The 16929-nt window shown below is 43.5% G+C and overlaps 1 protein-coding gene across 3 annotated transcripts in view; it reads left to right on the top strand.

Moving 5' to 3' along the window:
• The window catches only part of ELMO1 (engulfment and cell motility 1), a 548072-nt gene that overhangs the window by 433749 nt on the left and 97394 nt on the right, over nt 1-16929 (top strand). The gene's annotated exons all lie outside the window — the stretch shown is intronic.

Genomic DNA, 16929 nt, shown 5'->3' with positions numbered 1-16929 from the left:
CACAAAAAATATATTTATTCAGCGCCAATCCTCTATATTGGGTTATATTGTTCCCCAAGGTAATTCTATGTCGCTACTGGTTATGGACAATGGTTGTTAAACAGATGGTCCTTTAAGTGCGTATTTATACTTGAGTATTTAGTAAACAAGTCTAAAAATATTATATAGATTATAAATTAAAACCAAAGGTAGCAATATTGACTCTTTTTTTTCTCACTCATGTAAAAATGCCATTCAACATTTTATACACAGTCACCTTCATTCAGTTTCGCAGCCAAGTACAGTTTTTCAGTTGAAAATATAAAAATTGCATGAAAAGTCAGTATTAGTGAGTAAAAATATGCTCTAGGCAGAAAGTGATATACTCCACACTTCCTAAAATAAAATTTTAGCATCTATAGTCTTGGTGGGCTGTTGATGGCTATGTTCACCTTCATGTTACTTTGTGTCAAACAGGAATTATAAAAAAAATATAGAATGCATCAAAACAAACATTGCACCTGAAACTCACATCCAGGCAGAGGTTTATACTCAAAAACAATGTAAAGTAATATATCATGGTTTGCAAAGCTCATATATACATCGATTAAAACATTACTAAAATGACGGTAAAGAATGAAAATCACTAAGGTTTGGGATGACTAATTAATCATATATTAATCACATATGCCTGACAGTATATAAGCACTTGGTATGTCCACCACCATAAAACCTGGTTATCGATTATAATAATCGCCTTAACCGGGTTTTCAATTGAAACAATCACCGGATATTCGATTCGTACAATCGCCAAACGTTGGTACTGTAATACACTAGTGTAATTTTCGCAAAAGAAATCGGCTGATCTCAGTTCGATTATTACCTGTGAGTTGCAGGTGCTATGAGTCCACGCCGTACGTTCGAGCGACTAACAAAGTCAATATTTCATAATGGAAACTCTGTGCAATAGATCGCAAATTGATCACAATTAAAGTTATTCGGGAATTCAGCTCTAGGTGGCGTCCCACCTGTTTTTGAGCTGTACTAATCCCTTCCCTCCAAATCAAAGTGCGGCTTTTTCCTCTGGTCTCCGCTACTTCGGCGTCCCTCGTGCTCGAGTCCTGGCTTGTTCCAGTCAAGGTAGGAATGGAACAATATCACTCCAGGAAGTTCCACAACGGGCACTGATTCATGTATGGGACGGGTCCGTTTCTCAGACGGCTGATGATAAGGAGGTAAATATATAGGTATTCTCCAGCGTACGCAAGAATGGTGGTGTTAAAGAGTCCAGATTCCTCCCAGACGCGTTTCGAAGTCCCATAGGTTACTGACTTCTTCCTCAGTGGCCCACTGAGGAAGACGTCAGTAACCTATGGGACAGCTCAAAAACAGGTGGGACGCCACCTAGAGCTGAATTCCCGAATAACTTTAATTGTGATCAATTTGCGATCTATTGCACAGAGTTTCCATTATGAAATATTGACTTTGTTAGTCGCTCGAACGTACGGCGTGGACTCATATAGCACCTGCAACTCACAGGTAATAATCGAACTGAGATCAGCCGATTTCTTTTGCAAAAATTACACAAGTGTATTAACGTTTGGCGATTGTACGAATCGAATATCCGGCGATTGTTTCAATTGAAAACCCGGTTTAGGCGATTATTATAATCGATAACCAGGTTTTATGGTGGTGGACATACCAAGTGCTTATATACTGTCAGGCATATGTGATTAATATATGATTAATTAGTCATCCCAAACCTTAGTGATTTTCATTCTTTACCGTCATTTTAGTGATGTTTTAATCAATTTGTTTTTTAATTTCTGTACAATTTACGTATCTTGTATGCTTTTTTTAAATAATATGACCTTTTTAAATATTGTGACTTATGAAATATTGTAACAATTAAACTCAATTAAAGTCGAGTGTTTAGGCAGTCCTCCAGGTATATGAGTGCCATATCTTTTACTACTATCCATTTATAACTTTCTGGTGTGTTGGAGTTAACACTAAGATATTGAGCACCACTCCATCCTACTGACTAGTAGAGCCACCCCATTCTGCCAACATGCAATATTTGATCATCCACAAATATGTACTGTATAAATATGAAAGATACCGCGCACTCCTTTCCCTAAACCAGTAAGATGCCACTGCTGAGAGTAGATAGCAGACACAAAGTTTGCTACTCGCAACTATCCGTAGTTTGTATAGTGACATCACTATTCGCTCCTTGAGAGCGCGAGGTACAACTTATATGCACAATATCGTGCCACCGGCCGGGGAGCGTCCCGCATCTTAGATACCAGAACCATACTAAGCTTGATCCCCATACTGCATACAGAGGAAGATAGACGCCGCAGAACGAGAACCACTAGTGAGGTAACTTATGTTACAATTGGTTATAAGTGTCTGCGACCTACTTTCAGCAGGGGCATTTTACTGGTTTAGGGAAAGGAGTGTGCGGTATCTTTCATATTTATTCAGTTTTACTTAGTGTGCAGTAGTTTGTGCGGTCCTACTGCGATACCGCAGCCAAGTGTAGAGAAGGAGGGTATAAGTGCCAATGCGACAGTATAGCATATTGGAAATATGTACTGTACATAGCAAACAGTTACTATGTTACCAAAATCTACATTCTCTGTAAGTGCACAGCATATAATATATGTATAAAAATACTACTCAGTAATTAATACACAACCACCTTTATGCAATTTTTCAGAAAACAGTGAATATGAGCATAAATTGCACAAATTCAAATTAGTGACTAAAATGCATACTCTATCAGTCGTTAAAGGGGTTCTGCAGTTTTTTTAAACTAATGATCTATCCTCTGGATAGATCGTCAGCATCCCGACACCCGGGACCCCTGCCAATCAGCTGTTTGAGAAGGCAGAGGCACTGGCAGTAGCGCCGCAGCCTTCTCGCTGTTTACCGCAGGCCCACTGATGTCACGACTAGTATCAATGGCCTGGGCGGGGCTAAGCTCTATTCACTTGAATGGAGCTTAGCCGCTCCCAGGCCAGTGATACTAGTTGTGACATTACTGCGGCTGCGGTAAACAGCGAGAAGGCCGCGGCACTACTGCCAGCGCCGCTGCCTTCCTTCTCAAACAGCTGATCGGCAGGGGTCCCGGGTGTCGGACCCCCGACGATCATCAGTTTAAAAAAACTGCAGAACCCCCTTTAAGCAAATAAAATATATTCTTCAAAAACTTGTAAAATAGGAAGAGCTCATTCATAACATGTCTACAATCACGGCTGCATGTTAAAGAAATCCAGAAACCACAGGAATGCTCAACCAACTTTTGCATACTAATGTTGGAAATTATATAGGTATGTCATTTTCTATCCCCTTATATAAACTGTAATTTTAATAAAAAAATTATAAATCCCTAAACCTAATATGATATGTTAATTAAGGCCGCTTTTAGACAGGCATAATGCAAATGCTCTATTGCTCCCATATTATGGACAAAAAACCTGAACCTCCTATGGTTCATCAGAAAATGAATTAGAGTGTCATAACTGTGGTGTTGGGTCCATATCATGGAAACAAGCATTTGTATAAGGCCTCATGCACACGACCGTTGTGTGCACCCGTGGCCGTTGTGCCGTTTTCAGTTTTTTTTCGCGGACCCATCGACTTTCAATGGGTCCGTGGAAAAATCGGAAAATGCACCGTTTTGCAGCCGCATCCGTTATCCGTGTTTCCTGGCCGTGAAAAAAATAGGACCTGTCCTATTTTTTTCACGGCCAACGGTTCACGGACCCATTCAAGTCAATGGGTCCGTGAAAGAACACGGATGAACACAAGATTGGCATCCGTGTCCGTGATCCGTGGCCGTAGGTTAGTTTTTATACAGACGGATCCGAAGATCCGTCTGCATAAAAGCTTTTTCAGAGCTGAGTTTTCACTTTGTGAAAACTCAGAACCGACAGTATATTCTAACACAGAGGCGTTCCCATGGTGATGGGGACGCTTCAGGTTAGAATATACTAACAGAACTGTGTACATGACTGCCCCCTGCTGCCTGGTAGGTGCTGCCAGGCAGCAGGGGGCAGCCCCCCCCCCCCTATAGTTAACACATTGGTGGCCAGTGTGGCCGGCCCCCCCCCTCCCTCCCCTGTAGTTAACTCATTGGTGGCCAGCGCGGCCGCCCCCCCCCCCTCCCCTGTAGTTAACTCATTGGTGGCCAGGGCGGCCGGCCCCCCTCCCTCCCCTATAGTTAACTCGTTGGCGGCCAGTGGGCCCCCCCCTCCCTCCCCTGTAGTTAACTCATTGGTGGCCAGTGGGCCTTCTCCCCTCCCTCCCCCTCCTAATTAAAATCTCCCCCCTATCATTGGTGGCAGCGGAGTGTACCGATCGGAGTCCCAGTTTAATCGCTGGGGCTCCGATCGGTAACCATGGCAACCAGGACGCTACTGCAGTCCCGGTTGCCATGGTTACTTAGCAATTTGTAGAACCATTATACTTACCTGCGAGCTGCGATCTCTGCGTCAGGCCGGGAGCTCCTCCTACTGGTAAGTGACAGGTCCGGCCGGGAGCTCCTCCTACTGGTAAGTGTCATGTCATGTCACTTACCAGTAGGAGGAGCTCCCGGCCGGACCTGTCACTTACCAGTAGGAGGAGCTCCCGGCCGGACGCAGAGATCGCAGCTCGCAGGTAAGTATAATGGTTCTACAAATTGCTAAGTAACCATGGCAACCGGGACTGCAGTAGCGTCCTGGTTGCCATGGTTACCGATCGGAGCCCCAGCGATTAAACTGGGACTCCGATCGGTACACTCCGCTGCCACCAATGATAGGGGGGAGATTTTAATTAGGAGGGGGAGGGAGGGGAGAAGGCCCACTGGCCACCAATGAGTTAACTACAGGGGAGGGAGGGGGGGGCCCACTGGCCGCCAACGAGTTAACTATAGGGGAGGGAGGGGGGCCGGCCGCCCTGGCCACCAATGAGTTAACTACAGGGGAGGGGGGGGGGCGGCCGCGCTGGCCACCAATGAGTTAACTACAGGGGAGGGAGGGGGGGGGGCGGCCACACTGGCCACCAATGTGTTAACTATAGGGGGGGGGGGGCTGCCCCCTGCTGCCTGGCAGCACCTACCAGGCAGCAGGGGGCAGTCATGTACACAGTTCTGTTAGTATATTCTAACCTGAAGCGTCCCCATCACCATGGGAACGCCTCTGTGTTAGAATATACTGTCGGATTTGAGTTTCACGATGTAACTCAAATCCGACAGTATATTCTAACATAGAGGCGTTCCCATGGTGATGGGGAAGCTTCAAGTTAAAATATACCATCGGATTGGAGAAAACTCAGATCCGATGGTATATTAACTCCTGACTTTACATTGAAAGTCAATGGGGGACGGATCCGTTTGAAATTGCACCATATTGTGTCAACGTCAAACGGATCCGTCCCCATTGACTTGCATTGTAATTCAGGACGGATCCGTTTGGCTCCGCACGGCCAGGCGGACACCAAAACGACTTTTTTTTCATGTCCGTGGATCCTCCAAAAATCAAGGAAGACCCACGGACGAAAAAACGGTCACGGATCACGGGAAAACGGAACCCCGTTTTGCGGACCGCAAAAAAATACGGACGTGTGCATGAGGCCTTACACTCATCTGAAAAGCTGGAGTAGAGGTGTGTTTGTTTGTTTTAAACTAATTGAAAATTATTGTTTATGGTGACAGTTTGAGGTCAAAAATTAATTTTTTGACTAAGGCTACTTTCACACAGGCGTTTTGAATTCCGTTTGTGAGATCCGTTTCAGGGATCTCACAAACAGTTCAAAACGGATCAGTTTAGCCCCAATGCATTCTGAATGGATAAGGATCCGTTCAGAATGTATCAGTTTGGCTCCGTTCCACCTCCATTCCGCTCTGGATGCGGACACCAAAACGCTGCTTGCAGCGTTTTGATGTCCGCCTGATGATGCGGAGCAAAACGGATCCGTCCTGACTTACAATGTAAGTCAATGGGGACGGATCCGTTTTCACTGACACAATATGGTGCAATTGAAAACGGATCCGTCCCCCATTGACTTTCAATGTAAGTCAGGACGGATCCGTTTTGACTTTGTTCTTCATAATGCAAACTGACCCGTTCTGAACGGATACAAGCGTTTGCATTATAGGTGCGGATCCGTCTGTGCAGATACCAGACAGATCTGCACCTAACGCAGGTGTGAAAGTAGCCTAACAGAAATCTGTTCCGTTTGTCAGGAATATATTAGATATTCCTATTACTGTAGTATGTAAATGATATTGCTAAAGGTTGCGTATGCACAGGATAAGAATAGTGTTAAATGGAAACATTGTTGATGTTTGTGTGTCTGAGTCTGGTGCTTTCTATGAGTGTTTTCTATGACTAATTAGATGCCACAATCCTGACGCCTGTAAATGTCGGAGCATCAATTAAAGGCCTAATTAGATGCAGAGGGGTGATTAGATGAGCAAGTGCTTATTTTCTCGCTCCTTTTCTGGAAAAAAATAGACCTCTTGTATGTGACAATCAGAAAGAAACTTTGCTGATTAATGGAGGAATTTGTAACATGCATATACGTTCTTGTTGCCTCTTCCCCTGGGAGTAGAGGGTACAGAGAGAGGAGAATGTGTGTCTCCTCCTACCCTGCAGCCTGTTTACACATCCCCTACAACAACCACTTACCTGAAGGTGAAGGGGGGTACTTCGGTCTGGTTTATTTCAGACTGTATAGCAGTATGGACAACTCTTTTAACCCATTCTCTGCCAAGCACATATCTCATAAGTCCTTGCAAGATGGAACGTCCTTGCTACTGATACAGTACTTTGCCATTTGATACCTGCTGACAATCAAAGCTTTAAAACCAGCTGCTGTACAGTCAGAGATAGAAGCTTTAGAGCCCGGATCAGGAGTGAGAGCTGCAGTCAATTACAGCTGCCTCTTCACAAGACTTTATTTCCAGATGTATCAAAGCTAGCACCCAGCTTTCTTATAAAGCGTAGATTTTTAGCCTTAAAACAAGACCTGGCCATCAGTAGCAAGGTCATGCCACTGTCCTTGGCAGAGAAAGGGTTAAAGGGGTTGTCCAGTGAGACAATTTTTTTAAATAAAGTACGCATGTGGACCCCCAGAGCCATGGTTTGCGGCCATCATCCTGCTGGGCAGAAACACAGCTGACTTTCTGCCCGGAGCGCCACCCAATTGCAGGATTACAGCTCCTGCACTGTGACAGTAGCTGGACAGGTCCCTGGCTGTCAGAGACAGCACAAGACCCGAGGAGTAGGCAGAAGCAGTGTATCAGTGCTTCTGCCTTCTCCTAAGATAGGTGAGCGGCGCGCTGTGCAGTTTAAACCCGGTGATCACCGGGTGTCAGCTGTCAGAGGCAGAGGAGTACAGAGCTTTACCAACTCTGCCCTGTACAAAGCCTCCCCAGAAGGCTGGTTTTCCCTGTAAAACTGTGGCTCCTTTGGATGCTCCAGTTACAGTTGAAATAGTGCAAAAAAAATCTGTGTCCCCAAAGGTCTTTATGGACCTTTTGGGGACAATTTATGTGGCAAATGTATATAAACAGTTTAAAATAAAATTAAAAAAATAAAAACACAATAAAGAAATAAAAGGGAAAAAAGTGCAAAAAAAAAAAAGTCTGTGTCCCCAGAGGACACCTCTTGGGGGACATACAGTGTACTGCAAAAATATATATGAAAAAAAGAAAACAATAAAAAGGAAAAAGTGCAAAATAAAACTGTTCACTGTCATATTATGTGGCAAAAATATATTTTAAAAATAAATAATAAAGTGATGATAAATTTAAAAATACTAAATAAATAAAATACAAATAAAAGGAAAAAAAGTAAATGTGTAAAATAGTCAGTGTCTTCCAAAGGTCTTTTTGTAGCAGAAATATTATTAAAAAAAAATAAGTTACAAAACAAGAAAAAATAATAAATTATATAAAAGAAAAAAACACCCACACCAACCAAAACCATTACAATTATTCATGTGAAACTATACATATTGTATAATAAAACGATCCAACACATATAGGTAACTAATTATAATAATTTGCATATTTAAATAATGAGCTATAGTTTGAATAAAAATGACTTAAATTTTTTTTTAAAGTTTCCCCTAATAAAACAAAAAAATATTTTAAAAAGCCCTGTGTTATGTAATAAAAAGCTGCAAAAGTTATTTTGGTAGTCCAACAAATAAAAAAGTTACAAGTGTTTGAACCATGTGCGCTAAATCACAAAATAGTGACTGGTCATTAAGGCTGTTTCAGGCCTGGTCATTAAAGGGTTAACCAATGAGAGCTTTCCCGGCTAGTAAGGCCTCATACACACAATCATACTGTGTTTTTGGTCTGCAAAACACAGATACCAGCCATGTGTGTTCTGCATTTTGCAGAACGGAGTAACAGATGCAGACAGCACACGGAGTGCTTTTGCGGCCCCATTGAAGAGAATGGGTCTGCATCCAAGCCCCAAAAAATGCTGCTCGGATGCGGACTAAAACAATGGCCAGGTGCGTGAGCCTTCAGGATAAACGCTTACTGGTTATTACAGGGCACCTACAGTATATCTGGGGGTGCAGAAGGTGGTAATAACCAGTGAGTGCAGTCCTCTGCAGTGTAAAGCACTCATTTTAGAATAGGAGGCAGGAAGGAAATGTCGCCACTTAAAGGGGTCTCTCAGTAAAAAAAATTTTTTAACAAGTTCCTGCAGCATGGTCCCTGAAATAGAGGATTTATACTTACCTGCTCCATGCTGCTCTCGCTGTCTCCATCTTCCGCAGTGAAAGGCTGCTTGTGGCCACATCACCACTGAGGCCAATCATTGGCTGGAGCGGTACAAGTGACTATGCCCACAGCCAGCCGGATGTAAACAGCGCCGGAACCAGAAAATGGAGACAGCGGGAGCGGCAGGGAGCAGGAGAGTATGATTCTTCTGTTTCAGGGCCATGCGGCAGGAACGTGTTAAAATTTTTTTTTTTTACAGGAACATCTGTACGTTCCTATTATACTGCACAATCTTCGGGACAATTACTGGAAGCAAGTCTTTATAGATATGCTCATTCCTGATATCGGTCCGGTATAATTGTGCCACTGATCAGCCGATAAACAAGGAATCTGATGATTTGCATATTTTATCAGGATGAAAGATGTACGATAATCGTGAGCACATCTCCCTGTGTAATCAGGAATGTGTTACCGATGATCAATAGAACAGAATGAAGAACCAACGACGAGCACAGATTTTTTTTTTAATTTTTTTTTTTTGCGACCCCTTGAAATAGTGATGTGACAATGCGAACCCCAGACCAAAAAAAGGTTGTGCACCCCTGTTGTAAAGAAACAAAAAAAGATACTGTCTCCCTAAGTGATCCCATGCTTCTTAACACCTGACACCTACCAGGTCACTGCTGCTTTCTAGTCTGGACTTGGCACGCAGTAAATTGCAGAAGATCACGAAGCAAATCACTAGTTGACTGTGGTTACCACTGGCATTTCCTGTGTGACCAGGGACTGGGACCAGTGACGACCCTGCAAGTTTCGGAATGGTAGCAGTAGAGAATTGGTCAGGATGAGTGTCAATCGTTTTACTTTTTAGCACCAGTCTGAGTACTTGGACAGCCCCTTTAACATACAGGGTGCCTTTATTTAATAGCATTACCAGTGGTAGTTTTGGAGCATTCCTCTTTTCTAACTTTAACCGGTCTGTTTTGGTGACCGCGCTTTCTCACCATAAACAATTTTAATAAGGAAACCTCTGTTACAGTCACCTTACCTCCAGGTCTGGACACATCTGGCAAACAGCTGTTTTTGCCGGCTTTAGGTGGACAGAGCAAGATCCACTGCTTGTTGATGGCTCTCTCAACTGTGGATTATAGTAGAGGTGGACGGAGCTGTAAACCCCTTCTATGAAGTCCACAGGCCATAATAGAGCACATAACAGGAGTTGTCCTAATGGAGCATGCCCTCTGTAGCCATTTTCATATGTCAGTTCTTTTGCCTGCTTTTACAAACCCTATAGATACATGTATTGACCAAGTGATTTATGCTGACAGAATGGCCATTTTATACGTGGAAATGTGGGTATGAATATTTATATTTAGTGTAAACTATCAAAATACATTTAGTTAATTAAATATTCCCGGCTCTGAGCCCTCTGCCTTTTTGTCTGACGTGACCTTTATAGAGATCTGTGTAAGCTTGAAATCTTATTTGAAATACCATCTATTTTTCTCTGAGGCGAGTAGAACAGATATTAAACTCATGTATAAATCTACTGTAGCCAGAGCTGCAAATAAAGGTCTACAGCAAAATGTGTCGTCATTTTTTAACCTGACCACTGTAGTTTCATCCGTTTGAAATGATGTAATATTGCTTTCTACATTTATCTGTGCTGGGCTTAAGTTATAGCATATGACTAGTATAAATATTCTGTAAACTACCAAGTGTAAAGGTCCAACCACTGGGACTTCTATGGATCTTTAAATTGTCAGGGGGAACATTTCAGAATCAACCACTGTGCGTTACTGATGCTGCGGCCCATTTATTACTTGGATTGGGAGGGGGGGGTGGAGGTTACATCTCCAATAGGTTATAGTACCTTACTATTCATTTTGTACAAAATGTTACACTTTGGTGCAAAATTGCACGGAGATGCCTCTGATTGTGAAATTGTCCCCCCAACATTTTACAATGTGGTAAGACAAATTTCCAATGAGCATTAACATCTTAAAGGGGTTATCCGTCTCTTTGAAACTGATGACATATCCTCTAGAAGGGTCATCAGCATCTACCCCCGCCAATCCGTTGTTTGAGAACACCTTGGTGCTCCTGAGAGCGCTACGGTCTTCTCGCTGCTTACCCTAGGCCGGTGACGTCACGACCAGGCGTAGCTCAACCCCATGTAAAGACCTTTTCAAACGGCTGAGGTCCTGGGTGTCAGACCTCCACCAATCAGATGCTGATGACCAATCCAGAGAAGAGGTCATCAGTTTCAAAGAGCCAGATAGTCCCTTTAACCCCTTAAGGACACAGCCCTATTTCACCTTAAGGACCAGGCCATTTTTTGCAAATCTGACCAGTGTCACTTTAAGTGCTGATAACTTTAAAACGCTTTGACTTACCCAGGCTGTTCTGAGATTGTTTTTTCGTCACATATTGTACTTCATGACACTGCTAAAATTGGGTCAAAAAAGTAAATTTTTTTGCATAAAAAAATACCATATTTAACAACAATTGGGAAAAATTAGCAAATTTCAAAGTTTCAGTTTCTCTACTTCTGTAATACATAGTAATACCCCAATAAATTGTGATGACTTTACATTCCCCATATGTCTACTTCATGATTGTAGCATTTTGGGAATGATATTTTATTTTTTGGGGATGTTACATAGCTTAGAAGTTTAGAAGCAAATTTTGAAATTTTTCAGAAATCTTCAAAATCCCACTTTTTATGGACCAGTTTAGGTTTGAAGTCACTTTGTGAGGCTTACATAATAGAAACCACCCAAAAATGACCCCATTATAGAAACTACACCCCTCAAGGTATTCAAAACTGTTTTTACAAACTTTGTTAACCCTTTAGGTCTTCCACAAGACTTCATGGCAAATGGACATAAAATTTAAGAATTTAGATTTTTTTGGAAAATTTTCCAATATAATCAATTTTTTTTAGGAAAAAAAACAAGGGTTAACTGACAAATAAAACTCAAAATGGGTTGCCCTGATTCTTTAGTTTGCAGAAACACCCCATATGTGGTCGTAAACTACTGTTTGGACAAACGGGAGGACATAGAAGGAGGGGAACACCATATGGGTTTTGCAAGGCAGATTTTGCAGGACTGGTTTTGTTTATACCATGTCCCATTTCAAGCCCCCCCTTGCACCCCTAGAATAGAAATTTCAAAAATGTGACTCCATCTAAGAAAGTACACCCCTCAAGGTATTCAAAACTGGGTTTACAAACTTTGTTAACCCTTTAGGTGTTCCACAAGAGTTAATGGCAGATGGAGAACCAATTTAGAAATTTCAATTTTTTTTTAAAATTTGCCATTTTAACCCATTTTTTCCAACAATAAAGTAAGGGTTAACAGCCAAACAAAACTCAATATGGGTTGCCCTGATTCTATAGTTTGCAAAAACACCCCATATGTGGTCGTAAACTACTGTTTGGCCAAACGGGAGGACATAGAAAGAGGGGAACGCCATATGGGTTTTGGAAGGCAGATTTTGCAGAACTGGTTTTGTTTATACCATGTCCCATTTGAAGCCCCCCCTTGCACCCCTAGAATAGAAATTCCAAAAAAGTGACTCCATCTAAGAAAGTACACCCCTCAAGGTATTCAAAACTGGGTTTACAAACTTTATTAACCCTTTAGGTGTTCCACAAGAGTTAATGGCAGATGGAGAACCAATTTAGAAATTTATATTTTATGGAAAATTTTCCATTTTAACCCATTTTTTCCAACAATAAAGTAAGGGTTAACAGCCAAACAAAACTCAATATGGGTTTCCCTGATTCTGTAGTTTGCAAAAACACCCCATATGTGGTCATAAACTACTGTTTGGCCAAACAGGAGGACATAGAAAGAGGGGAATGCCATATGGGTTTTGGAAGGCAGATTTTGCAGGACAGATTTTGCAGTCTGCGTCCTTATCGCATGAAGATATCTTCTGACTTAGGAGGATCAATTTAATGTATGCGGCACATGGAAGGGTAACGTACTGAATATACGTACCGAATATATCCATAACTGTTTGCCTCGAATTTAATTATATACATCGAATTTATGTATAGCGTATTGAATATACGCACCGAATTTATTGATACATTCATCTGTTGATGCCTCGATCCGAATTATAAGTGACGAATTTGGGTGCTTATCTACAACTGTAGGGGCTATCCGTTGACATTCACCAATCTTATAGTGCTGCTAACTTTTGTTACCTAGCTTGCACTATTAACCCCTCGTGAATCAGCCGCTTGTGTTTTTGAGGACTGGAATACATTGGTATATCTTGGCCAAAGTTGGAGTATAGTCATAACAATCCTCCACCTACAAATCAGCGCTTCTCTATTAGGAGTTCTTTGAACAGTCCCAACCCAAGACTGTGCATCCATATGTGTATATTGTTCATTTCTAATATAATCACATTTTTTATATATTAGTGTTTTATCTAGAGATTAACTTGGAGTTTTATGTTTGGATTGTGTATGTAACTTTTTTTGGCGCCTTTTATAATTGTGAAAGGTTATTGTTTTCTAATGTGGATGATATTATAATTGTAATTTTATTTACACATATAGTTATATTGAATAAATCTATTACATTATAATTCTAATATTGTATTGAACATCCATTGGTTCCAGATAGCCGAGTGCCCCCTAACTATTTATTTCATCTGGTTTTGTTTATACCATGTCCCATTTCAAGCCTCCCCTTGCACCCCTAGAATAGAAATTCCAAAAAAGCAACTCCATCTAAGAAAGTACACCCCTCAAGGTATTCAAAACTGGGTTTACAAACTTTGTTAATCCTTTAGGTGTTCCACAAGAGTTAATGGCAGATGGAGAAACAATTTTGGAATTTCAATTTTTGGGAAAATTTTCCATTTTAACCCTTACTTTATTACTGGAAAAAATGGGTTAACAGCCAAACAAAACTCAATATGGGTTGCCCTGATTCTGTAGTTTGCAGAAACACCTCATATGTGGTCGTAAACTACTATTTGGCTAAACGGCAGGACATAGAAGAAGGGGGACACCATATGGTTTTTGGAAGGCAGATTTTGCTGGACTGGTTTATTTACACCATGTACCCTTTCAAGCCCCCTGATGCACCCCTAGAGTAGAAACTCCATAAAAGTGACCCCGACTATCTAATGTAGGGATGAGATGGCGGTTTTATTGGCACTAATTGCGGGTGCATATGACATTTTGATCACTCGCTATTACACTTTTTGTGATGTTAGGTGTCCAAAAATTTCATTTTTTTACACTTTTTTTTTAATTTTTTTAACGCTGTTCATCCGGGGGGGTTGGGTTACATGTTACTTTTATAGAGAATATTTTTACGGACGCGGCGATGCCCAATATGTATGGCTCTCAGACTTTGGAAACAATAAGCAGGCATCCTAAAACTGCGGCCCTCCAGATGTTGTAAAACTACAATTCCCACCATGCCCTGCTGATGGCTGTAGGTTGTCTGGGCATGCTGGGAGTTATAGTTTTACAACATCTGGAGGGCCGCAGTTTGAGGATGCCTGCACTAAAACTAATATTTTTGGAAAAAAAATATATTGTTTCTGTGTCTCCAAAGTCTGAGAGACATAGTTTTTTATGTTCTCTAGGGGACTGTTGGGGATTATAAAAATTTTGTACTCCATGGAAGTGTGATCTGCATCTTTTTTGGGTTCGTCCCTTCTTTCCAGTATGGGGGACCACACCTGGAAAATGTTGGCCAGGGACGATCCGGGCACCTCCAGTTCCCGAGGTACTCCGGCCTGCTCTTTCCCGGTCCGAAAAGATCAGGTCCTTGAGGACTGCCTCATAGAATTGGAGGAATGTCCCTGTGCTACCAGCGCTTCGGGATAGTACAAAAGAGTTGTACATGGCAACCTGTACCAAGTAGACCGCAACTTTTTTGTACCATGCCCGGGTTTTGCGCATGGCGTTATATGGCTTGAGGACTTGATCAGAGAGATCAACTCCTCCCATATACCGATTATAGTTGACGATACAATCGTGCTTGAGGACCGTTGCTGCGGTACCTCGCACAGGGACAGGGGTGATGCCATTACCGTGGATTGTGGACATCATAAGGACATCCCTCTTGTCCTTATACCTGACCAGCAACAGGTTTCCACTGGTAAGTGCACGGGTCTCACCCCTGGGGGAAAGGTACCTGGAGGGGGTGGGCAGGGAGGCCGTGCTGATTTTTCCGCACAGTCCCACAAGCGAACGTGGATCTGGCAGCAAGGGACCTGAACAAGGGAATGCTAGTATAAAAGTTGTCCACGTACAAGTGATAACCCTTATCTAGCAGTGGGTACATAAGGTCCCACACAAGTTTCCCGCTAACACCCAGAGTGGGGGGACATTCTGGGGGTTGAATACAGGAATCTCGCCCCTCGTACACACGATATTTGTAAGTGTACCCTGAGGCACTCTCACAAATTTTGTATAGCTTCACGCCATACCTCTCCCGCTTTGTGGGAATGTATTGGCGGAAACTGAGTCTCCCCTTGAACGCAAAGAGAGACTCATCAACCGCGACCTCCCTTCCAGGTACGTAGGCCTGCTCAAATTTGGCCCCAAGGTGATCGATGACCGGCCGACGGTCATAGGCAGGATCATTTCGGGGGAGACATGCTGCATTATCGGAATAATGCAGACATTCCCGGATGGCCTCAAACCTGGAGCGTGTCATGGCCATACTGTAGAGTGGGGTCTGGTAGAGGATGTCCCCACTCCAGTATTGCCTGACACTGGGTTTTTGCACTAGACCCATATGCAGCACGAGGCCCCAAAATGTCCTCATCTCGGCTGCACTGACCGGCGTCCAGCCACCGGGTCTAGCCAAAAATGAGCCCGGGTGCTGAGCAACGAACTGTTGGGCGTACAGGTTCGTCTGCTCCACCATCAGATTCACAAATGGGCTACTGAAAAACAAACTAAAAAAGTCCATTTCAGTAAACCCCACTGTGGGAATCTGGATTCCTGGATTGCCAGCAAAATCCGGAATCTCAGGCTCAAAATCCACTGGGGGACACCAGCTAAGTTCATCGGCAGGGGGCTCCGGTGGGCTTATTTGGTGGGCCGGGAAACCAGTACGAACCCAAGGGCGACTCGTACTAGGGTGGGCCACAGGATTCCTAGCATGTGGGGCCCCTGGCTCCACCTGGCGGCGTCTCCGCCGCCTTGGGGGCTCATCGTCATCAGATGATGAGGAGGAGGATGCGGATGACAAAAGGAACGTGGGGTCATCCTCATCCTCACTGGGGCTCTCGGAGTCGGAGGCAATCTGGGCGTATGCCTCCTCCACCGAGAACATCCGGCGGGCCATGGGTATGTGTGTGTGCGCGTGTGTATGTGCGTGTGTGCAAACCTTTATTGTGTGTGTGGGGGCACGGGTGTTCGCGTACTAAAAAGTCCAAGCAAAAAAATGGGCAAGTGTTAGGAAAAAATTAAAGTTCAAACTTGCTGATCAGCAGTACAATGCTGATCAGCGGTGGGGCGGGCGATGCGCTAACAGTGGCCGGACGCTAAGAGTGCCGGCCAGTCAGCGCACGCAGAAAAAAAAAAAAAAGAGGTGGGGGGGGGCGGGACAAGTGGCAGGGGGGTCTAGGGTCTGAGAGCTTAAACAAAAAAGTTTCGAATAAAAGTGCTTTTTTTTTCCCTAACTAACTTTTCCCTTCTATCCCTGTTTAACGGTGCCTCTCCCTCACTGACCCTAACCTACCTGGAGGGCGATGGGTGCAGGAGGGTGATGGATTACGATTAGGGGGGACTCAGGAGCTGGTGCTGGACGGTGCTGCAGGGTGCTCGTGCAGAAAAGGAAGAGGAGGGGAGAGAGGAGCGCAGGAAGTTTGAATCTCTCTCCCCTGCACCAATCAGCACCCTGGACAGCAGCATTCAGCACCAGTGCCAGCACCGCCTCTTCAAATCTTCGGACTGTGATTGGTGGTGTATAATCACGCCACCGATCGCAGTCTTTTTCCGGTTCATCGGGTCACCGGGAAACGCAGCAAACCGCAGGTCTGAATTGACCTGCGGTTTTCTGCGATCACCGATACGGGGGGGGGGTCATTTGATGGCGTTGTTACAGGATGCCGGCTGAATGATTTCAGCCGGCATCCTGCTCCGATTAACCCCCGCGGCACCGGAATCGCGATTTAAAGCCATGACGTACCGGTATGTCATGTGTCCTTAAGTACTCGGGAAA

This window comes from Bufo bufo, chromosome 5, assembly GCF_905171765.1.
Source record: "Bufo bufo chromosome 5, aBufBuf1.1, whole genome shotgun sequence".
Taxonomy (NCBI): domain Eukaryota; kingdom Metazoa; phylum Chordata; class Amphibia; order Anura; family Bufonidae; genus Bufo; species Bufo bufo.
Note: the sequence above shows the minus strand (reverse complement) of the source record. Positions and strands in the feature narration are given on the sequence as shown.